Raw genomic sequence first — 24,050 nt, 5'->3', positions numbered from 1 at the left:
CCTATATGGGACAAGGGGTCCCGAGAAATCCAGCAAGAGGGTGGTGGGGGGGAGCACTCCAGCAGACCAAGAATGTACTAAGGAAAGGCAAAAGGACGGCAGGAGGAGAGACCCAGTGGGTCAAGAGGTACCGAGAAATCCAGCAAGAGGACGACAGGGAGGAGCTCTTTAGCAGGCCAAAATCCCACTGAGGAAAGGCAAGAGGACAGCGGGGGAGAGCGCTCCAGTTCTTCAAGTGACTTCCCAGGCAGAAGGCAGGAGCATGGCGGGGCAGGACTGCGGCAGGTCAAGAATTCTCAGTCTGGCAATAGGATGGCGGGGAGGAGCGTTCCAGGGGGAGAAGAGCGCCCTGACTAGAGGCAAGACAAGGGTGAGGGAGAGCGCTCGGACGTGTCAAGAAGACTCCCCCAAAAAGTGCAAGAGGAAGGCCGGTGGGGAGAGCAATCCAGCAGATCAGGAAGTCTCAATAAATGCGGTAAGAAGGTGGCAGGTGGGAGCTCCCCAGTGGTTCAAGAGGTCCCAAGAAATCCAGCAAGAGAACTGTGAGGGAGAGCGCTCCAACAGGTCAAGCGGTGTCAAGAAATCCAGCAAGACAATGGTGGAAAACGCTCTGGTGAGTCACAAGATTCCCCCAAAAAAAGGCAAGAGAATGGTTAGAGGATGGTAACAGGCAGCTTTGAGAGCACTCTGGTGGATCAAGAAGCACCCAGGAAAAGGGGAAGAAGATGGTGGGGGGGAGCACTCTGGTTGGTCACAAGACTCCCCCAGAAAACACAAGAGGGTGGCAGGGGGAACGCCCTAAGGGGTCAAGAGGTTCCAAGAAATCCAGCAGGAGGACGGCGAGGGGGAGCGCTCCAGCAGGCTGAGATTGTACTAAAGAAAGGCAAAAGGACAGCGGGAGGAGAAACCCAGTGGGTCAAGAGGTCCCAAGAAATCCAGTGAGAGGACAACAGGGAGGAGTGCTCTGGCAGGCCAAAATCTCAGTGAAGAAAGGCAAGAGGACAGCAGGGGGGAGTGCTCCAGTTCTTCAAGTGACTTCCCAGGTAGAAGGCAGAAGGACGGTGGGGTAGCGCTGGGACAGGTCGAGAATTCTCTATCTGGCAATAGGACAGCAGGGAGGAGCATCCAGCGGGACAGGAGCGCCCTGAAAATAGGCAAGACAAGGGTGAGTGAGAGCACTCCGAGATGTCAAGAAGTGTCAAAAAATCTGGTAAAGGATGGCAGGGGGGAGTGCTGTGGATATTCAAGAGACTCCCCAGTACAAGGCAAGAGGACGGCGCGGGGAAGTGCTCCAGCACGTCAAGATCGCACTGAAGAAAGGCAAGGTCACAGTGGGGGGGAGCATTCCCGTTGTTCCAATGGTTCAAAAGGTCCCAAGAAATCCAACAAGAGAACTGCGAGGGGGAGCGCTCTGGCAAGTCAAGCGGTGTCAATAACCCCAGCAAGGCAACGGCGGAGAGCGCTCTGGTGAGTCACGAGACTCCCCTACAAAGGACGAGAGGATGGTGGAGGGGAGCCCACCAGTGGTTCAAGCAGCACCCAGGAAAAGGGGAGGAGGCTGACGAGGGGCAGGCCTCTGGCGGGCCAAGATCGCTGAGGGAAGGTGCGGGGGAGCTTGCTGGTGGCTCAAGAGACCTCTAGAAAAAGGTAAGAGGGCGGCGGGGGGTGGGAGGGCGCCTCAGCTGGTGAAGAGGAACCCCGAAAACAAGGCAAGAGAATGTTGGTGGGGGGAGCGCTCTGGCGGTTCCAGAGGCTCCCCGAGATCCGCTCAGACGGCAGCGGGTAACGCGGCAGCTCAGCGTCAATCAAAGAAGAACAGGAAGGCGGTTGACCTGCAATTCCAGAGCGAGGAGGAAGACTGGCAACCCGAACGAGGAGCAGCAGAACTTGGCATGGCCTCTGAAATCCTCCTTTAATCTGGGCTCAGGTAAGCTGGAAGCAGGGGACATAGGCTGGGGTTTGGGAGGTGGGCAGGTGAGAAATGATCCGCATTTTTGATCTGCTGAGTGACTGAAGCGCCTGGGAGTTCATTTGGAGTCGTTGCCTTACTTGATTTTACACTGACTTTTGCATTATATTTTAATGACGTAGAATTTTCCGTTTTGACATCGAAACCTAAACTTCTTTGGAAATTCATCCTCTGTCCCTTCAGTCTCAGCTCGTGGCACTTCCACTGTCTCGTGGCCCGCGTTTCAGTGTACATTAGATCGCTTCCTGGGCCTTGGATTTTAAGTAATGGTCCGTCACAAGTTTGTTTTTCTTGTCCTTAACAGGCAGCTTTGAGAGCTCTCTAGGGAAAAGTGATATCTTTTTACCTTGTTACTGCTCTTTCCATGTTACGAGCAGCCACCCTCTTTATGATCAGTCTCATGCTTTTCTTCCTTTCTTGCCCAGGTTCAGAATACCAGGAATTCCAAGCTTCAAGTTTCCTGTGGAACATTGCGGGAGACCTTGATAACGTGGCAATGAGGGAGGTGATGAAGAGAAACAATACCTGTTCCTTTCCCATTTCAAGACGTTATTTTTTACCTTCCTGGTAGCTGTGAGATGATTTGCAATCTTGCGCTAGCATCTGCCTGAAAGAGAACACGGACCCTTTGGGTGCCTCCTCAAGAAATACTTGCTCTATGGTTCTGGCGATGTCCAGGCTTCAAGGGTGGGGCATAGGGGAGTGTAAATCTTAGGGGGCCTCCCGGGATGTCTGCAGGTTTGGGTGACCCGTGGCTGGGACGGGGACGCCGAGGTTGTCAATCTTGCCCCGAATCTCTCGCTCCCTCTCTTGCAGCACCCGAGACCGAATGGAGGAGCAAGTGTACGGGAAGTTCCTGCGCCACGACACAGATCACATTTATCGCTCTCGCCCTGAGAGACCCGGAGAACCAAACCGTTCCCATCGTGCCTTGAAGCAGCCTCTGCTCACGCGCTTCTCCCAGGGAGAAGGCAGAATGGCAGTAGCTCGCCACGTTATACCACAGGGTGCACACTCTGCAGCTTTCAAGCCCAGCTCTGCGTTAGCTCACCCCTGCAATTTTGCACCGCCCACGCAAATTTGAGTTGTCGCTGGTTGTTGCAGCGTTTGGCTTTGGTGAGGACAGCGTGTGTTTGTCAGCAGTTGGTGTAGGGTGGAATCTTGAGGAGAAAGTGATATTTCCGTGCCAGAACTGGTTGGTGTTTGCATGGTATTGTGGTAGTTGTTCCCACAGGTGATCAGTGCTGGAGTGTTATTGCAGGATGAGGGGATTTTGAAGGCTTGTCTGTGAGATGCACTAGAGGCAGCAGTTGCAAACGAAAGGCTGAGGTGTGGAGAGTTTGTCGGTGGGTTTTGGACAGTTGTCAGTTGAAGAGTTGGTTGTTTGCAGGTGAGGTGTAGAGCAGAGGGTGAAGCTGACTTTGCCTGGGCGGCGCAACTGGATGGGTGTGCAGAGCTGAGGAGAGCGGGCTTCTGCGGGTGACCCTAAAGCTGGAGAACCAGCCAGCGGCAGCTCCAGACAGTCCCGCTGCCGAGCTTGGCCGTGTAGGGCCAGTGCCCTGGGGCACAGGGAGTGTGACCCTCCGCAAGCACCAAACAGCAGGTGAGGACTGTGGGGATTTGTACTGAGCTATGATATCTCTAAGGCATGTGCGAGGGGCCGGGGCCAAGGCAAGGTGGGCTCGTTGTGGGGTGTGGGGAGGTGTCAGCCCCCGGACTCAGCCCCTGTCTGATTGTAGTGCCCTTGGGCTGGTGTAGCTCAGTCCTCTGTGTGTTTCTCTTCAGGTGGAGCAGCGTGCAAAGGAAAAGCAAGGAAGGAGAGGAAGGTGGTGAACCTATGAGGAAGAGTGTAGCGAATCTGGCGTGGACTCACGGTAAGGTGCCATGAGAGACATTTATTACAAACTCAGGTTTGCATTTATACTCGCTATGATGCTTGCTCAAGCATTTGCTCTTTAGCTAAGTTAGACATTACATGAGCGATGTAACTGCCATATACGCATTTTTTTCTATAGTAAGCTGTCCCTCTGCCCCTGATGTATCAGTCCTGTATCCTGTATCTTAGTAGTCATAATTTTTCCCCAAGTAGATGAATATTTGCAAGCAGCTTTATCTCCAGCCGTTACCTGTTCATATAATTCTCATTCATCTTTGTGCCATGTCTCCAACTGAAATGTACCAGTTGTAGGAAAGTCTAGCACATGATTAGCAATCCATTGTAATAAACTCACCAATCAGACCCCTGATACATCCTGATTTTGCATTTGTAGCGCATGTTGAAGGACATCCAGGGTTTGTCTTTGCTTAAGGGATAACTTCCCTCCCATGGTTCCCAATCGCTCACCTTTCGTTGGTGGTGGGCGCGCACTGTCCTGGTTCCCGGTCCTGTTTCCTGGTTCGATTGGGCTTCGCTACCAGAGCGGCTACTGCCTTTATAGGCACGCTGAAAGTCCCTGTTCCAGGGCGCCATTTGTAGCGAATGCGGTACGGACTCTCTTTTAAGGTGCAATGAGAGATGTTTATTACAAATTCAGGCTTGCGTTTATACTCGCTATGATGCTTGCTCAAGCATTTGTTGATTAGCTAAGTTAGTCATTACATAAGTGATGTGTTTTGTGTTCCCACCAAAGTCACTGCCATAAACACCTTTTTTGTCTATCACAAGCTGTCCCTCTGTCCTTGATGCATCAATCCTGTATCAACTCCTCTGTCCTTGATGTATCACATAGCATACAGTCCTTTGTTCTTGTATTTTTCCACTAATGCTTGTTCTCATGCTGTTGACTCTTGCAGTTTCTCATGTGCCCGGTCTTCCGTGTACTGACACAGAAGAGCGATCACGAAAGAGGATTGGAGCGCACCTGTGAGTCAAGCAGAGTCAAGAAAGAAGATGACAGTGGTGGACCTGTGAGTCAGGAGGGGACAAAAGAGGAGAAAGGTGATGGAGCTACGAGTCAAGAGTGAGGAGGAAGATGGGCAGCCTGAGCCAGCGAGAAGGAGAATGTATCCTTAAGCACAGGGAACGATCTGTGATAAGTGCGTCCCCCTCCCACCCCTAGAAACCGTGCTCGGGGGTAAAGTGGTAAAATGGGAGCAGGGGCTGTTGGCTGTGTTTTGGGAGGTGGGGGTGGTGAGCAGGGGCTGGGCTCTTGGACTTGGGAGCAGTTAAGGGAGCAGGGTGGTCATCCCTTGGGAGGTGTCTGTCTGCCAGCAGGTAAAGGAGGGGGAAGAGGATCCTGCCGGGGTGAGGGCCTGGCCAGCTCTCCACTCCCAGGGCTCTTGATGCTGATGTGGTGTGTTGCTGTAAGTGCCAGGGGTGACTGGCAAAGAAAGTCTTTGTGGGGTGCATGCTGGGAAACTGTGCTGCTACGGAGGGGCTGGGTTGGTGGGAAGGCCTGTGCGGGGGGCCGGGGCCAAGGCAAGGTGGGCTTGCTGTGGGATGTGGGGATGCGTCAGCGACCGGACTCACCCCCTATGTGACTGTACGGGCCTGGGGTGGGTGTATTTATTTCTGTCTTCAGGGCATTTCGGTTTGGGTGGAGCAGCTCACAAAGGCGAAAGCAAGAAAGGAAAGTAAGGTTGTGAACTTACGAGAAAGAGTGATCAAGAAAGAGGATTTGAGTTCATCCGGGAGTCGAGGGATCAAGAAAGAAGAGGAGGAAGGTGATGGACGTGCATATTGAAAATGAGAGGGAAGATGGGCAACCTGAAGCATGGAGCAAGGGAATGTCTCCTAGAACAAAGGGACCTTTCTGTAATCAGAGATCCCCCCTCCTACCCTACAAACTGAACAAAGAGGACTGCGAGAGGGAGCGCTCTGACAGGACAAGAGGTATCAGTAAATCTGGCAAGAGGACAGTGGGGGAAGCGCTCTGGCGGATCAACAAGTCTCAATATATGTGGCAAGAGGATGATGGGGGAGAGTTCACCAGTGGTTCAAAAGTCACCCAGAAAAAGGGGAAGAGGATGTCAAGGGGGGAGCGCTCTGGTCGATCACAAGACTCTCCTAAAAAACACAACAGGATGGTGGTGGGGGGGCATGTCCTATATGGGACAAGGGGTCCCGAGAAATCCAGCAAGAGGATGGTGGGGGGGAGCACTCCAGCAGACCAAGAATGTACTAAGGAAAGGCAAAAGGACGGCAGGAGGAGAGACCCAGTGGGTCAAGAGGTACCGAGAAATCCAGCAAGAGGACGACAGGGAGGAGCTCTTTAGCAGGCCAAAATCCCACTGAGGAAAGGCAAGAGGACAGCGGGGGAGAGCGCTCCAGTTCTTCAAGTGACTTCCCAGGCAGAAGGCAGGAGCATGGCGGGGCAGGACTGCGGCAGGTCAAGAATTCTCAGTCTGGCAATAGGATGGCGGGGAGGAGCGTTCCAGGGGGAGAAGAGCGCCCTGACTAGAGGCAAGACAAGGGTGAGGGAGAGCGCTCGGACGTGTCAAGAAGACTCCCCCAAAAAGTGCAAGAGGAAGGCCGGTGGGGAGAGCAATCCAGCAGATCAGGAAGTCTCAATAAATGCGGTAAGAAGGTGGCAGGTGGGAGCTCCCCAGTGGTTCAAGAGGTCCCAAGAAATCCAGCAAGAGAACTGTGAGGGAGAGCGCTCCAACAGGTCAAGCGGTGTCAAGAAATCCAGCAAGACAATGGTGGAAAACGCTCCGGTGAGTCACAAGATTCCCCCAAAAAAAGGCAAGAGAATGGTTAGAGGATGGTAACAGGCAGCTTTGAGAGCACTCTGGTGGATCAAGAAGCACCCAGGAAAAGGGGAAGAAGATGGTGGGGGGGAGCACTCTGGTTGGTCACAAGACTCCCCCAGAAAACACAAGAGGGTGGCAGGGGGAACGCCCTAATGGGTCAAGAGGTTCCAAGAAATCCAGCAGGAGGACGGCGAGGGGGAGCGCTCCAGCAGGCTGAGATTGTACTAAAGAAAGGCAAAAGGACAGCGGGAGGAGAAACCCAGTGGGTCAAGAGGTCCCAAGAAATCCAGTGAGAGGACAACAGGGAGGAGTGCTCTGGCAGGCCAAAATCTCAGTGAAGAAAGGCAAGAGGACAGCAGGGGGGAGTGCTCCAGTTCTTCAAGTGACTTCCCAGGTAGAAGGCAGAAGGACGGTGGGGTAGCGCTGGGACAGGTCGAGAATTCTCAATCTGGCAATAGGACAGCAGGGAGGAGCATCCAGCGGGACAGGAGCGCCCTGAAAATAGGCAAGACAAGGGTGAGTGAGAGCACTCGGAGATGTCAAGAAGTGTCAAAAAATCTGGTAAAGGATGGCAGGGGGGAGTGCTGTGGATATTCAAGAGACTCCCCAGTAAAAGGCAAGAGGACGGCGCGGGGAAGTGCTCCAGCACGTCAAGATCGCACTGAAGAAAGGCAAGGTCACAGTGGGGGGGAGCATTCCCGTTGTTCCAATGGTTCAAAAGGTCCCAAGAAATCCAACAAGAGAACTGCGAGGGGGAGCGCTCTGGCAAGTCAAGCGGTGTCAATAACCCCAGCAAGGCAACGGCGGAGAGCGCTCTGGTGAGTCACGAGACTCCCCTACAAAGGACGAGAGGATGGTGGAGGGGAGCCCACCAGTGGTTCAAGCAGCACCCAGGAAAAGGGGAGGAGGCTGACGAGGGGCAGGCCTCTGGCGGGCCAAGATCGCTGAGGGAAGGTGCGGGGGAGCTTGCTGGTGGCTCAAGAGACCTCTAGAAAAAGGTAAGAGGGCGGCGGGGGGTGGGAGGGCGCCTCAGCTGGTGAAGAGGAACCCCGAAAACAAGGCAAGAGAATGTTGGTGGGGGGAGCGCTCTGGCGGTTCCAGAGGCTCCCCGAGATCCGCTCAGACGGCAGCGGGTAACGCGGCAGCTCAGCGTCAATCAAAGAAGAACAGGAAGGCGGTTGACCTGCAATTCCAGAGCGAGGAGGAAGACTGGCAACCCGAACGAGGAGCAGCAGAACTTGGCATGGCCTCTGAAATCCTCCTTTAATCTGGGCTCAGGTAAGCTGGAAGCAGGGGACATAGGCTGGGGTTTGGGAGGTGGGCAGGTGAGAAATGATCCGCATTTTTGATCTGCTGAGTGACTGAAGCGCCTGGGAGTTCATTTGGAGTCGTTGCCTTACTTGATTTTACACTGACTTTTGCATTATATTTTAATGACGTAGAATTTTCCGTTTTGACATCGAAACCTAAACTTCTTTGGAAATTCATCCTCTGTCCCTTCAGTCTCAGCTCGTGGCACTTCCACTGTCTCGTGGCCCGCGTTTCAGTGTACATTAGATCGCTTCCTGGGCCTTGGATTTTAAGTAATGGTCCGTCACAAGTTTGTTTTTCTTGTCCTTAACAGGCAGCTTTGAGAGCTCTCTAGGGAAAAGTGATATCTTTTTACCTTGTTACTGCTCTTTCCATGTTACGAGCAGCCACCCTCTTTATGATCAGTCTCATGCTTTTCTTCCTTTCTTGCCCAGGTTCAGAATACCAGGAATTCCAAGCTTCAAGTTTCCTGTGGAACATTGCGGGAGACCTTGATAACGTGGCAATGAGGGAGGTGATGAAGAGAAACAATACCTGTTCCTTTCCCATTTCAAGACGTTATTTTTTACCTTCCTGGTAGCTGTGAGATGATTTGCAATCTTGCGCTAGCATCTGCCTGAAAGAGAACACGGACCCTTTGGGTGCCTCCTCAAGAAATACTTGCTCTATGGTTCTGGCGATGTCCAGGCTTCAAGGGTGGGGCATAGGGGAGTGTAAATCTTAGGGGGCCTCCCGGGATGTCTGCAGGTTTGGGTGACCCGTGGCTGGGACGGGGACGCCGAGGTTGTCAATCTTGCCCCGAATCTCTCGCTCCCTCTCTTGCAGCACCCGAGACCGAATGGAGGAGCAAGTGTACGGGAAGTTCCTGCGCCACGACACAGATCACATTTATCGCTCTCGCCCTGAGAGACCCGGAGAACCAAACCGTTCCCATCGTGCCTTGAAGCAGCCTCTGCTCACGCGCTTCTCCCAGGGAGAAGGCAGAATGGCAGTAGCTCGCCACGTTATACCACAGGGTGCACACTCTGCAGCTTTCAAGCCCAGCTCTGCGTTAGCTCACCCCTGCAATTTTGCACCGCCCACGCAAATTTGAATTGTCGCTGGTTGTTGCAGCGTTTGGCTTTGGTGAGGACAGCGTGTGTTTGTCAGCAGTTGGTGTAGGGTGGAATCTTGAGGAGAAAGTGATATTTCCGTGCCAGAACTGGTTGGTGTTTGCATGGTATTGTGGTAGTTGTTCCCGCAGGTGATCAGTGCTGGAGTGTTATTGCAGGATGAGGGGATTTTGAAGGCTTGTCTGTGAGATGCACTAGAGGCAGCAGTTGCAAACGAAAGGCTGAGGTGTGGAGAGTTTGTCGGTGGGTTTTGGACAGTTGTCAGTTGAAGAGTTGGTTGTTTGCAGGTGAGGTGTAGAGCAGAGGGTGAAGCTGACTTTGCCTGGGCGGCGCAACTGGATGGGTGTGCAGAGCTGAGGAGAGCGGGCTTCTGCGGGTGACCCTAAAGCTGGAGAACCAGCCAGCGGCAGCTCCAGACAGTCCCGCTGCCGAGCTTGGCCGTGTAGGGCCAGTGCCCTGGGGCACAGGGAGTGTGACCCTCCGCAAGCACCAAACAGCAGGTGAGGACTGTGGGGATTTGTACTGAGCTATGATATCTCTAAGGCATGTGCGAGGGGCCGGGGCCAAGGCAAGGTGGGCTCGTTGTGGGGTGTGGGGAGGTGTCAGCCCCCGGACTCAGCCCCTGTCTGATTGTAGTGCCCTTGGGCTGGTGTAGCTCAGTCCTCTGTGTGTTTCTCTTCAGGTGGAGCAGCGTGCAAAGGAAAAGCAAGGAAGGAGAGGAAGGTGGTGAACCTATGAGGAAGAGTGTAGCGAATCTGGCGTGGACTCACGGTAAGGTGCCATGAGAGACATTTATTACAAACTCAGGTTTGCATTTATACTCGCTATGATGCTTGCTCAAGCATTTGCTCTTTAGCTAAGTTAGACATTACATGAGCGATGTAACTGCCATATACGCATTTTTTTCTATAGTAAGCTGTCCCTCTGCCCCTGATGTATCAGTCCTGTATCCTGTATCTTAGTAGTCATAATTTTTCCCCAAGTAGATGAATATTTGCAAGCAGCTTTATCTCCAGCCGTTACCTGTTCATATAATTCTCATTCATCTTTGTGCCATGTCTCCAACTGAAATGTACCAGTTGTAGGAAAGTCTAGCACATGATTAGCAATCCATTGTAATAAACTCACCAATCAGACCCCTGATACATCCTGATTTTGCATTTGTAGCGCATGTTGAAGGACATCCAGGGTTTGTCTTTGCTTAAGGGATAACTTCCCTCCCATGGTTCCCAGTCGCTCACCTTTCGTTGGTGGTGGGCGCGCACTGTCCTGGTTCCCGGTCCTGTTTCCTGGTTCGATTGGGCTTCGCTACCAGAGCGGCTACTGCCTTTATAGGCACGCTGAAAGTCCCTGTTCCAGGGCGCCATTTGTAGCGAATGCGGTACGGACTCTCTTTTAAGGTGCAATGAGAGATGTTTATTACAAATTCAGGCTTGCGTTTATACTCGCTATGATGCTTGCTCAAGCATTTGTTGATTAGCTAAGTTAGTCATTACATAAGTGATGTGTTTTGTGTTCCCACCAAAGTCACTGCCATAAACACCTTTTTTGTCTATCACAAGCTGTCCCTCTGTCCTTGATGCATCAATCCTGTATCAACTCCTCTGTCCTTGATGTATCACATAGCATACAGTCCTTTGTTCTTGTATTTTTCCACTAATGCTTGTTCTCATGCTGTTGACTCTTGCAGTTTCTCATGTGCCCGGTCTTCCGTGTACTGACACAGAAGAGCGATCACGAAAGAGGATTGGAGCGCACCTGTGAGTCAAGCAGAGTCAAGAAAGAAGATGACAGTGGTGGACCTGTGAGTCAGGAGGGGACAAAAGAGGAGAAAGGTGATGGAGCTACGAGTCAAGAGTGAGGAGGAAGATGGGCAGCCTGAGCCAGCGAGAAGGAGAATGTATCCTTAAGCACAGGGAACGATCTGTGATAAGTGCGTCCCCCTCCCACCCCTAGAAACCGTGCTCGGGGGTAAAGTGGTAAAATGGGAGCAGGGGCTGTTGGCTGTGTTTTGGGAGGTGGGGGTGGTGAGCAGGGGCTGGGCTCTTGGACTTGGGAGCAGTTAAGGGAGCAGGGTGGTCATCCCTTGGGAGGTGTCTGTCTGCCAGCAGGTAAAGGAGGGGGAAGAGGATCCTGCCGGGGTGAGGGCCTGGCCAGCTCTCCACTCCCAGGGCTCTTGATGCTGATGTGGTGTGTTGCTGTAAGTGCCAGGGGTGACTGGCAAAGAAAGTCTTTGTGGGGTGCATGCTGGGAAACTGTGCTGCTACGGAGGGGCTGGGTTGGTGGGAAGGCCTGTGCGGGGGGCCGGGGCCAAGGCAAGGTGGGCTTGCTGTGGGATGTGGGGATGCGTCAGCGACCGGACTCACCCCCTATGTGACTGTACGGGCCTGGGGTGGGTGTATTTATTTCTGTCTTCAGGGCATTTCGGTTTGGGTGGAGCAGCTCACAAAGGCGAAAGCAAGAAAGGAAAGTAAGGTTGTGAACTTACGAGAAAGAGTGATCAAGAAAGAGGATTTGAGTTCATCCGGGAGTCGAGGGATCAAGAAAGAAGAGGAGGAAGGTGATGGACGTGCATATTGAAAATGAGAGGGAAGATGGGCAACCTGAAGCATGGAGCAAGGGAATGTCTCCTAGAACAAAGGGACCTTTCTGTAATCAGAGATCCCCCCTCCTACCCTACAAACTGAACAAAGAGGACTGCGAGAGGGAGCGCTCTGACAGGACAAGAGGTATCAGTAAATCTGGCAAGAGGACAGTGGGGGAAGCGCTCTGGCGGATCAACAAGTCTCAATATATGTGGCAAGAGGATGATGGGGGAGAGTTCACCAGTGGTTCAAAAGTCACCCAGAAAAAGGGGAAGAGGATGTCAAGGGGGGAGCGCTCTGGTCGATCACAAGACTCTCCTAAAAAACACAACAGGATGGTGGTGGGGGGGCATGTCCTATATGGGACAAGGGGTCCCGAGAAATCCAGCAAGAGGATGGTGGGGGGGAGCACTCCAGCAGACCAAGAATGTACTAAGGAAAGGCAAAAGGACGGCAGGAGGAGAGACCCAGTGGGTCAAGAGGTACCGAGAAATCCAGCAAGAGGACGACAGGGAGGAGCTCTTTAGCAGGCCAAAATCCCACTGAGGAAAGGCAAGAGGACAGCGGGGGAGAGCGCTCCAGTTCTTCAAGTGACTTCCCAGGCAGAAGGCAGGAGCATGGCGGGGCAGGACTGCGGCAGGTCAAGAATTCTCAGTCTGGCAATAGGATGGCGGGGAGGAGCGTTCCAGGGGGAGAAGAGCGCCCTGACTAGAGGCAAGACAAGGGTGAGGGAGAGCGCTCGGACGTGTCAAGAAGACTCCCCCAAAAAGTGCAAGAGGAAGGCCGGTGGGGAGAGCAATCCAGCAGATCAGGAAGTCTCGATAAATGCGGTAAGAAGGTGGCAGGTGGGAGCTCCCCAGTGGTTCAAGAGGTCCCAAGAAATCCAGCAAGAGAACTGTGAGGGAGAGCGCTCCAACAGGTCAAGCGGTGTCAAGAAATCCAGCAAGACAATGGTGGAAAACGCTCTGGTGAGTCACAAGATTCCCCCAAAAAAAGGCAAGAGAATGGTTAGAGGATGGTAACAGGCAGCTTTGAGAGCACTCTGGTGGATCAAGAAGCACCCAGGAAAAGGGGAAGAAGATGGTGGGGGGGAGCACTCTGGTTGGTCACAAGACTCCCCCAGAAAACACAAGAGGGTGGCAGGGGGAACGCCCTAATGGGTCAAGAGGTTCCAAGAAATCCAGCAGGAGGACGGCGAGGGGGAGCGCTCCAGCAGGCTGAGATTGTACTAAAGAAAGGCAAAAGGACAGCGGGAGGAGAAACCCAGTGGGTCAAGAGGTCCCAAGAAATCCAGTGAGAGGACAACAGGGAGGAGTGCTCTGGCAGGCCAAAATCTCAGTGAAGAAAGGCAAGAGGACAGCAGGGGGGAGTGCTCCAGTTCTTCAAGTGACTTCCCAGGTAGAAGGCAGAAGGACGGTGGGGTAGCGCTGGGACAGGTTGAGAATTCTCAATCTGGCAATAGGACAGCAGGGAGGAGCATCCAGCGGGACAGGAGCGCCCTGAAAATAGGCAAGACAAGGGTGAGTGAGAGCACTCCGAGATGTCAAGAAGTGTCAAAAAATCTGGTAAAGGATGGCAGGGGGGAGTGCTGTGGATATTCAAGAGACTCCCCAGTAAAAGGCAAGAGGACGGCGCGGGGAAGTGCTCCAGCACGTCAAGATCGCACTGAAGAAAGGCAAGGTCACAGTGGGGGGGAGCATTCCCGTTGTTCCAATGGTTCAAAAGGTCCCAAGAAATCCAACAAGAGAACTGCGAGGGGGAGCGCTCTGGCAAGTCAAGCGGTGTCAATAACCCCAGCAAGGCAACGGCGGAGAGCGCTCTGGTGAGTCACGAGACTCCCCTACAAAGGACGAGAGGATGGTGGAGGGGAGCCCACCAGTGGTTCAAGCAGCACCCAGGAAAAGGGGAGGAGGCTGACGAGGGGCAGGCCTCTGGCGGGCCAAGATCGCTGAGGGAAGGTGCGGGGGAGCTTGCTGGTGGCTCAAGAGACCTCTAGAAAAAGGTAAGAGGGCGGCGGGGGGTGGGAGGGCGCCTCAGCTGGTGAAGAGGAACCCCGAAAACAAGGCAAGAGAATGTTGGTGGGGGGAGCGCTCTGGCGGTTCCAGAGGCTCCCCGAGATCCGCTCAGACGGCAGCGGGTAACGCGGCAGCTCAGCGTCAATCAAAGAAGAACAGGAAGGCGGTTGACCTGCAATTCCAGAGCGAGGAGGAAGACTGGCAGCCCGAACGAGGAGCAGCAGAACTTGGCATGGCCTCTGAAATCCTCCTTTAATCTGGGCTCAGGTAAGCTGGAAGCAGGGGACATAGGCTGGGGTTTGGGAGGTGGGCAGGTGAGAAATGATCCGCGTTTTTGATCTCCTGAGCGACTGAAGCGCCTGGGAGTTCATTTGGAGTCGTTGCCTTACTTGATTTTACACTGACTTTTGCATTATATTTTAATGACGTAGAATTTTCCGTTTTGACATCGAAACCTAAACTTCTTTGGAAATTCATCCTCTGTCCCTTCAGTCTCAGCTCGTGGCACTTCCACTGTCTCGTGGCCCGCGTTTCAGTGTACATTAGATCGCTTCCTGGGCCTTGGATTTTAAGTAATGGTCCGTCACAAGTTTGTTTTTCTTGTCCTTAACAGGCAGCTTTGAGAGCTCTCTAGGGAAAAGTGATATCTTTTTACCTTGTTACTGCTCTTTCCATGTTACGAGCAGCCACCCTCTTTATGATCAGTCTCATGCTTTTCTTCCTTTCTTGCCCAGGTTCAGAATACCAGGAATTCCAAGCTTCAAGTTTCCTGTGGAACATTGCGGGAGACCTTGATAACGTGGCAATGAGGGAGGTGATGAAGAGAAACAATACCTGTTCCTTTCCCATTTCAAGACGTTATTTTTTACCTTCCTGGTAGCTGTGAGATGATTTGCAATCTTGCGCTAGCATCTGCCTGAAAGAGAACACGGACCCTTTGGGTGCCTCCTCAAGAAATACTTGCTCTATGGTTCTGGCGATGTCCAGGCTTCAAGGGTGGGGCATAGGGGAGTGTAAATCTTAGGGGGCCTCCCGGGATGTCTGCAGGTTTGGGTGACCCGTGGCTGGGACGGGGACGCCGAGGTTGTCAATCTTGCCCCGAATCTCTCGCTCCCTCTCTTGCAGCACCCGAGACCGAATGGAGGAGCAAGTGTACGGGAAGTTCCTGCGCCACGACACAGATCACATTTATCGCTCTCGCCCTGAGAGACCCGGAGAACCAAACCGTTCCCATCGTGCCTTGAAGCAGCCTCTGCTCACGCGCTTCTCCCAGGGAGAAGGCAGAATGGCAGTAGCTCGCCACGTTATACCACAGGGTGCACACTCTGCAGCTTTCAAGCCCAGCTCTGCGTTAGCTCACCCCTGCAATTTTGCACCGCCCACGCAAATTTGAGTTGTCGCTGGTTGTTGCAGCGTTTGGCTTTGGTGAGGACAGCGTGTGTTTGTCAGCAGTTGGTGTAGGGTGGAATCTTGAGGAGAAAGTGATATTTCCGTGCCAGAACTGGTTGGTGTTTGCATGGTATTGTGGTAGTTGTTCCCGCAGGTGATCAGTGCTGGAGTGTTATTGCAGGATGAGGGGATTTTGAAGGCTTGTCTGTGAGATGCACTAGAGGCAGCAGTTGCAAACGAAAGGCTGAGGTGTGGAGAGTTTGTCGGTGGGTTTTGGACAGTTGTCAGTTGAAGAGTTGGTTGTTTGCAGGTGAGGTGTAGAGCAGAGGGTGAAGCTGACTTTGCCTGGGCGGCGCAACTGGATGGGTGTGCAGAGCTGAGGAGAGCGGGCTTCTGCGGGTGACCCTAAAGCTGGAGAACCAGCCAGCGGCAGCTCCAGACAGTCCCGCTGCCGAGCTTGGCCGTGTAGGGCCAGTGCCCTGGGGCACAGGGAGTGTGACCCTCCGCAAGCACCAAACAGCAGGTGAGGACTGTGGGGATTTGTACTGAGCTATGATATCTCTAAGGCATGTGCGAGGGGCCGGGGCCAAGGCAAGGTGGGCTCGTTGTGGGGTGTGGGGAGGTGTCAGCCCCCGGACTCAGCCCCTGTCTGATTGTAGTGCCCTTGGGCTGGTGTAGCTCAGTCCTCTGTGTGTTTCTCTTCAGGTGGAGCAGCGTGCAAAGGAAAAGCAAGGAAGGAGAGGAAGGTGGTGAACCTATGAGGAAGAGTGTAGCGAATCTGGCGTGGACTCACGGTAAGGTGCCATGAGAGACATTTATTACAAACTCAGGTTTGCATTTATACTCGCTATGATGCTTGCTCAAGCATTTGCTCTTTAGCTAAGTTAGACATTACATGAGCGATGTAACTGCCATATACGCATTTTTTTCTATAGTAAGCTGTCCCTCTGCCCCTGATGTATCAGTCCTGTATCCTGTATCTTAGTAGTCATAATTTTTCCCCAAGTAGATGAATATTTGCAAGCAGCTTTATCTCCAGCCGTTACCTGTTCATATAATTCTCATTCATCTTTGTGCCATGTCTCCAACTGAAATGTACCAGTTGTAGGAAAGTCTAGCACATGATTAGCAATCCATTGTAATAAACTCACCAATCAGACCCCTGATACATCCTGATTTTGCATTTGTAGCGCATGTTGAAGGACATCCAGGGTTTGTCTTTGCTTAAGGGATAACTTCCCTCCCATGGTTCCCAATCGCTCACCTTTCGTTGGTGGTGGGCGCGCACTGTCCTGGTTCCCGGTCCTGTTTCCTGGTTCGATTGGGCTTCGCTACCAGAGCGGCTACTGCCTTTATAGGCACGCTGAAAGTCCCTGTTCCAGGGCGCCATTTGTAGCGAATGCGGTACGGACTCTCTTTTAAGGTGCAATGAGAGATGTTTATTACAAATTCAGGCTTGCGTTTATACTCGCTATGATGCTTGCTCAAGCATTTGTTGATTAGCTAAGTTAGTCATTACATAAGTGATGTGTTTTGTGTTCCCACCAAAGTCACTGCCATAAACACCTTTTTTGTCTATCACAAGCTGTCCCTCTGTCCTTGATGCATCAATCCTGTATCAACTCCTCTGTCCTTGATGTATCACATAGCATACAGTCCTTTGTTCTTGTATTTTTCCACTAATGCTTGTTCTCATGCTGTTGACTCTTGCAGTTTCTCATGTGCCCGGTCTTCCGTGTACTGACACAGAAGAGCGATCACGAAAGAGGATTGGAGCGCACCTGTGAGTCAAGCAGAGTCAAGAAAGAAGATGACAGTGGTGGACCTGTGAGTCAGGAGGGGACAAAAGAGGAGAAAGGTGATGGAGCTACGAGTCAAGAGTGAGGAGGAAGATGGGCAGCCTGAGCCAGCGAGAAGGAGAATGTATCCTTAAGCACAGGGAACGATCTGTGATAAGTGCGTCCCCCTCCCACCCCTAGAAACCGTGCTCGGGGGTAAAGTGGTAAAATGGGAGCAGGGGCTGTTGGCTGTGTTTTGGGAGGTGGGGGTGGTGAGCAGGGGCTGGGCTCTTGGACTTGGGAGCAGTTAAGGGAGCAGGGTGGTCATCCCTTGGGAGGTGTCTGTCTGCCAGCAGGTAAAGGAGGGGGAAGAGGATCCTGCCGGGGTGAGGGCCTGGCCAGCTCTCCACTCCCAGGGCTCTTGATGCTGATGTGGTGTGTTGCTGTAAGTGCCAGGGGTGACTGGCAAAGAAAGTCTTTGTGGGGTGCATGCTGGGAAACTGGGCTGCTACGGAGGGGCTGGGTTGGTGGGAAGGCCTGTGCGGGGGGCCGGGGCCAAGGCAAGGTGGGCTTGCTGTGGGATGTGGGGATGCGTCAGCGACCGGACTCACCCCCTATGTGACTGTACGGGCCTGGGGTGGGTGTATTTATTTCTGTCTTCAGGGCATTTCGGTTTGGGTGGAGCAGCTCACAAAGGCGAAAGCAAGAAAGGAAAGTAAGGTTGTGAACTTACGAGAAAGAGTGATCAAGAAAGAGGATTTGAGTTCATCCGGGAGTCGAGGGATCAAGAAAGAAGAGGAGGAAGGTGATGGACGTGCATATTGAAAATGAGAGGGAAGATGGGCAACCTGAAGCATGGAGCAAGGGAATGTCTCCTAGAACAAAGGGACCTTTCTGTAATCAGAGATCCCCCCTCCTACCCTACAAACTGAACAAAGAGGACTGCGAGAGGGAGCGCTCTGACAGGACAAGAGGTATCAGTAAATCTGGCAAGAGGACAGTGGGGGAAGCGCTCTGGCGGATCAACAAGTCTCAATATATGTGGCAAGAGGATGATGGGGGAGAGTTCACCAGTGGTTCAAAAGTCACCCAGAAAAAGGGGAAGAGGATGTCAAGGGGGGAGCGCTCTGGTCGATCACAAGACTCTCCTAAAAAACACAACAGGATGGTGGTGGGGGGGCATGTCCTATATGGGACAAGGGGTCCCGAGAAATCCAGCAAGAGGGTGGTGGGGGGGAGCACTCCAGCAGACCAAGAATGTACTAAGGAAAGGCAAAAGGACGGCAGGAGGAGAGACCCAGTGGGTCAAGAGGTACCGAGAAATCCAGCAAGAGGACGACAGGGAGGAGCTCTTTAGCAGGCCAAAATCCCACTGAGGAAAGGCAAGAGGACAGCGGGGGAGAGCGCTCCAGTTCTTCAAGTGACTTCCCAGGCAGAAGGCAGGAGCATGGCGGGGCAGGACTGCGGCAGGTCAAGAATTCTCAGTCTGGCAATAGGATGGCGGGGAGGAGCGTTCCAGGGGGAGAAGAGCGCCCTGACTAGAGGCAAGACAAGGGTGAGGGAGAGCGCTCGGACGTGTCAAGAAGACTCCCCCAAAAAGTGCAAGAGGAAGGCCGGTGGGGAGAGCAATCCAGCAGATCAGGAAGTCTCAATAAATGCGGTAAGAAGGTGGCAGGTGGGAGCTCCCCAGTGGTTCAAGAGGTCCCAAGAAATCCAGCAAGAGAACTGTGAGGGAGAGCGCTCCAACAGGTCAAGCGGTGTCAAGAAATCCAGCAAGACAATGGTGGAAAACGCTCTGGTGAGTCACAAGATTCCCCCAAAAAAAGGCAAGAGAATGGTTAGAGGATGGTAACAGGCAGCTTTGAGAGCACTCTGGTGGATCAAGAAGCACCCAGGAAAAGGGGAAGAAGATGGTGGGGGGGAGCACTCTGGTTGGTCACAAGACTCCCCCAGAAAACACAAGAGGGTGGCAGGGGGAACGCCCTAAGGGGTCAAGAGGTTCCAAGAAATCCAGCAGGAGGACGGCGAGGGGGAGCGCTCCAGCAGGCTGAGATTGTACTAAAGAAAGGCAAAAGGACAGCGGGAGGAGAAACCCAGTGGGTCAAGAGGTCCCAAGAAATCCAGTGAGAGGACAACAGGGAGGAGTGCTCTGGCAGGCCAAAATCTCAGTGAAGAAAGGCAAGAGGACAGCAGGGGGGAGTGCTCCAGTTCTTCAAGTGACTTCCCAGGTAGAAGGCAGAAGGACGGTGGGGTAGCGCTGGGACAGGTCGAGAATTCTCTATCTGGCAATAGGACAGCAGGGAGGAGCATCCAGCGGGACAGGAGCGCCCTGAAAATAGGCAAGACAAGGGTGAGTGAGAGCACTCGGAGATGTCAAGAAGTGTCAAAAAATCTGGTAAAGGATGGCAGGGGGGAGTGCTGTGGATATTCAAGAGACTCCCCAGTACAAGGCAAGAGGACGGCGCGGGGAAGTGCTCCAGCACGTCAAGATCGCACTGAAGAAAGGCAAGGTCACAGTGGGGGGGAGCATTCCCGTTGTTCCAATGGTTCAAAAGGTCCCAAGAAATCCAACAAGAGAACTGCGAGGGGGAGCGCTCTGGCAAGTCAAGCGGTGTCAATAACCCCAGCAAGGCAACGGCGGAGAGCGCTCTGGTGAGTCACGAGACTCCCCTACAAAGGACGAGAGGATGGTGGAGGGGAGCCCACCAGTGGTTCAAGCAGCACCCAGGAAAAGGGGAGGAGGCTGACGAGGGGCAGGCCTCTGGCGGGCCAAGATCGCTGAGGGAAGGTGCGGGGGAGCTTGCTGGTGGCTCAAGAGACCTCTAGAAAAAGGTAAGAGGGCGGCGGGGGGTGGGAGGGCGCCTCAGCTGGTGAAGAGGAACCCCGAAAACAAGGCAAGAGAATGTTGGTGGGGGGAGCGCTCTGGCGGTTCCAGAGGCTCCCCGAGATCCGCTCAGACGGCAGCGGGTAACGCGGCAGCTCAGCGTCAATCAAAGAAGAACAGGAAGGCGGTTGACCTGCAATTCCAGAGCGAGGAGGAAGACTGGCAACCCGAACGAGGAGCAGCAGAACTTGGCATGGCCTCTGAAATCCTCCTTTAATCTGGGCTCAGGTAAGCTGGAAGCAGGGGACATAGGCTGGGGTTTGGGAGGTGGGCAGGTGAGAAATGATCCGCATTTTTGATCTGCTGAGTGACTGAAGCGCCTGGGAGTTCATTTGGAGTCGTTGCCTTACTTGATTTTACACTGACTTTTGCATTATATTTTAATGACGTAGAATTTTCCGTTTTGACATCGAAACCTAAACTTCTTTGGAAATTCATCCTCTGTCCCTTCAGTCTCAGCTCGTGGCACTTCCACTGTCTCGTGGCCCGCGTTTCAGTGTACATTAGATCGCTTCCTGGGCCTTGGATTTTAAGTAATGGTCCGTCACAAGTTTGTTTTTCTTGTCCTTAACAGGCAGCTTTGAGAGCTCTCTAGGGAAAAGTGATATCTTTTTACCTTGTTACTGCTCTTTCCATGTTACGAGCAGCCACCCTCTTTATGATCAGTCTCATGCTTTTCTTCCTTTCTTGCCCAGGTTCAGAATACCAGGAATTCCAAGCTTCAAGTTTCCTGTGGAACATTGCGGGAGACCTTGATAACGTGGCAATGAGGGAGGTGATGAAGAGAAACAATACCTGTTCCTTTCCCATTTCAAGACGTTATTTTTTACCTTCCTGGTAGCTGTGAGATGATTTGCAATCTTGCGCTAGCATCTGCCTGAAAGAGAACACGGACCCTTTGGGTGCCTCCTCAAGAAATACTTGCTCTATGGTTCTGGCGATGTCCAGGCTTCAAGGGTGGGGCATAGGGGAGTGTAAATCTTAGGGGGCCTCCCGGGATGTCTGCAGGTTTGGGTGACCCGTGGCTGGGACGGGGACGCCGAGGTTGTCAATCTTGCCCCGAATCTCTCGCTCCCTCTCTTGCAGCACCCGAGACCGAATGGAGGAGCAAGTGTACGGGAAGTTCCTGCGCCACGACACAGATCACATTTATCGCTCTCGCCCTGAGAGACCCGGAGAACCAAACCGTTCCCATCGTGCCTTGAAGCAGCCTCTGCTCACGCGCTTCTCCCAGGGAGAAGGCAGAATGGCAGTAGCTCGCCACGTTATACCACAGGGTGCACACTCTGCAGCTTTCAAGCCCAGCTCTGCGTTAGCTCACCCCTGCAATTTTGCACCGCCCACGCAAATTTGAATTGTCGCTGGTTGTTGCAGCGTTTGGCTTTGGTGAGGACAGCGTGTGTTTGTCAGCAGTTGGTGTAGGGTGGAATCTTGAGGAGAAAGTGATATTTCCGTGCCAGAACTGGTTGGTGTTTGCATGGTATTGTGGTAGTTGTTCCCGCAGGTGATCAGTGCTGGAGTGTTATTGCAGGATGAGGGGATTTTGAAGGCTTGTCTGTGAGATGCACTAGAGGCAGCAGTTGCAAACGAAAGGCTGAGGTGTGGAGAGTTTGTCGGTGGGTTTTGGACAGTTGTCAGTTGAAGAGTTGGTTGTTTGCAGGTGAGGTGTAGAGCAGAGGGTGAAGCTGACTTTGCCTGGGCGGCGCAACTGGATGGGTGTGCAGAGCTGAGGAGAGCGGGCTTCTGCGGGTGACCCTAAAGCTGGAGAACCAGCCAGCGGCAGCTCCAGACAGTCCCGCTGCCGAGCTTGGCCGTGTAGGGCCAGTGCCCTGGGGCACAGGGAGTGTGACCCTCCGCAAGCACCAAACAGCAGGTGAGGACTGTGGGGATTTGTACTGAGCTATGATATCTCTAAGGCATGTGCGAGGGGCCGGGGCCAAGGCAAGGTGGGCTCGTTGTGGGGTGTGGGGAGGTGTCAGCCCCCGGACTCAGCCCCTGTCTGATTGTAGTGCCCTTGGGCTGGTGTAGCTCAGTCCTCTGTGTGTTTCTCTTCAGGTGGAGCAGCGTGCAAAGGAAAAGCAAGGAAGGAGAGGAAGGTGGTGAACCTATGAGGAAGAGTGTAGCGAATCTGGCGTGGACTCACGGTAAGGTGCCATGAGAGACATTTATTACAAACTCAGGTTTGCATTTATACTCGCTATGATGCTTGCTCAAGCATTTGCTCTTTAGCTAAGTTAGACATTACATGAGCGATGTAACTGCCATATACGCATTTTTTTCTATAGTAAGCTGTCCCTCTGCCCCTGATGTATCAGTCCTGTATCCTGTATCTTAGTAGTCATAATTTTTCCCCAAGTAGATGAATATTTGCAAGCAGCTTTATCTCCAGCCGTTACCTGTTCATATAATTCTCATTCATCTTTGTGCCATGTCTCCAACTGAAATGTACCAGTTGTAGGAAAGTCTAGCACATGATTAGCAATCCATTGTAATAAACTCACCAATCAGACCCCTGATACATCCTGATTTTGCATTTGTAGCGCATGTTGAAGGACATCCAGGGTTTGTCTTTGCTTAAGGGATAACTTCCCTCCCATGGTTCCCAATCGCTCACCTTTCGTTGGTGGTGGGCGCGCACTGTCCTGGTTCCCGGTCCTGTTTCCTGGTTCGATTGGGCTTCGCTACCAGAGCGGCTACTGCCTTTATAGGCACGCTGAAAGTCCCTGTTCCAGGGCGCCATTTGTAGCGAATGCGGTACGGACTCTCTTTTAAGGTGCAATGAGAGATGTTTATTACAAATTCAGGCTTGCGTTTATACTCGCTATGATGCTTGCTCAAGCATTTGTTGATTAGCTAAGTTAGTCATTACATAAGTGATGTGTTTTGTGTTCCCACCAAAGTCACTGCCATAAACACCTTTTTTGTCTATCACAAGCTGTCCCTCTGTCCTTGATGCATCAATCCTGTATCAACTCCTCTGTCCTTGATGTATCACATAGCATACAGTCCTTTGTTCTTGTATTTTTCCACTAATGCTTGTTCTCATGCTGTTGACTCTTGCAGTTTCTCATGTGCCCGGTCTTCCGTGTACTGACACAGAAGAGCGATCACGAAAGAGGATTGGAGCGCACCTGTGAGTCAAGCAGAGTCAAGAAAGAAGATGACAGTGGTGGACCTGTGAGTCAGGAGGGGACAAAAGAGGAGAAAGGTGATGGAGCTACGAGTCAAGAGTGAGGAGGAAGATGGGCAGCCTGAGCCAGCGAGAAGGAGAATGTATCCTTAAGCACAGGGAACGATCTGTGATAAGTGCGTCCCCCTCCCACCCCTAGAAACCGTGCTCGGGGGTAAAGTGGTAAAATGGGAGCAGGGGCTGTTGGCTGTGTTTTGGGAGGTGGGGGTGGTGAGCAGGGGCTGGGCTCTTGGACTTGGGAGCAGTTAAGGGAGCAGGGTGGTCATCCCTTGGGAGGTGTCTGTCTGCCAGCAGGTAAAGGAGGGGGAAGAGGATCCTGCCGGGGTGAGGGCCTGGCCAGCTCTCCACTCCCAGGGCTCTTGATGCTGATGTGGTGTGTTGCTGTAAGTGCCAGGGGTGACTGGCAAAGAAAGTCTTTGTGGGGTGCATGCTGGGAAACTGGGCTGCTACGGAGGGGCTGGGTTGGTGGGAAGGCCTGTGCGGGGGGCCGGGGCCAAGGCAAGGTGGGCTTGCTGTGGGATGTGGGGATGCGTCAGCGACCGGACTCACCCCCTATGTGACTGTACGGGCCTGGGGTGGGTGTATTTATTTCTGTCTTCAGGGCATTTCGGTTTGGGTGGAGCAGCTCACAAAGGCGAAAGCAAGAAAGGAAAGTAAGGTTGTGAACTTACGAGAAAGAGTGATCAAGAAAGAGGATTTGAGTTCATCCGGGAGTCGAGGGATCAAGAAAGAAGAGGAGGAAGGTGATGGACGTGCATATTGAAAATGAGAGGGAAGATGGGCAACCTGAAGCATGGAGCAAGGGAATGTCTCCTAGAACAAAGGGACCTTTCTGTAATCAGAGATCCCCCCTCCTACCCTACAAACTGAACAAAGAGGACTGCGAGAGGGAGCGCTCTGACAGGACAAGAGGTATCAGTAAATCTGGCAAGAGGACAGTGGGGGAAGCGCTCTGGCGGATCAACAAGTCTCAATATATGTGGCAAGAGGATGATGGGGGAGAGTTCACCAGTGGTTCAAAAGTCACCCAGAAAAAGGGGAAGAGGATGTCAAGGGGGGAGCGCTCTGGTCGATCACAAGACTCTCCTAAAAAACACAACAGGATGGTGGTGGGGGGGCATGTCC

The 24,050-nt window shown here is 52.9% G+C and overlaps 3 long non-coding RNA genes across 4 annotated transcripts; all 3 read left to right on the top strand.

Moving 5' to 3' along the window:
- The first annotated feature begins 26 nt into the window (after positions 1-26).
- LOC136102871 (uncharacterized) lies at positions 27-13,893 on the top strand. The gene is made up of 11 exons (XR_010651505.2): positions 27-1,927; positions 2,395-2,474; positions 2,786-3,572; positions 3,755-3,843; positions 4,763-5,005; positions 5,491-7,939; positions 8,407-8,486; positions 8,798-9,584; positions 9,767-9,855; positions 10,775-11,017; positions 11,503-13,893. It is a non-coding gene; the product is annotated as an uncharacterized lncRNA (long non-coding RNA).
- On the top strand, positions 13,889-18,022 carry LOC136103184 (uncharacterized). Of its 2 annotated transcripts, XR_010651573.2 has the most exons (6): positions 13,889-13,951; positions 14,419-14,498; positions 14,810-15,596; positions 15,779-15,867; positions 16,787-17,029; positions 17,515-18,022. It is a non-coding gene; the product is annotated as an uncharacterized lncRNA (long non-coding RNA). The 2 variants fall into 2 exon arrangements; XR_011739900.1 differs by lacking the exon at positions 13,889-13,951 and having other exon boundaries at positions 13,964-14,498.
- A 37-nt stretch (positions 18,023-18,059) lies between these two features.
- Positions 18,060-24,034, top strand: LOC136103183 (uncharacterized). The gene is made up of 6 exons (XR_010651572.2): positions 18,060-19,963; positions 20,431-20,510; positions 20,822-21,608; positions 21,791-21,879; positions 22,799-23,041; positions 23,527-24,034. It is a non-coding gene; the product is annotated as an uncharacterized lncRNA (long non-coding RNA).
- The last annotated feature ends 16 nt before the right edge of the window (positions 24,035-24,050 follow it).

Source organism: Patagioenas fasciata, chromosome 7, assembly GCF_037038585.1.
Source record: "Patagioenas fasciata isolate bPatFas1 chromosome 7, bPatFas1.hap1, whole genome shotgun sequence".
NCBI lineage: Eukaryota > Metazoa > Chordata > Aves > Columbiformes > Columbidae > Patagioenas > Patagioenas fasciata.
Note: the sequence above shows the minus strand (reverse complement) of the source record. Positions and strands in the feature narration are given on the sequence as shown.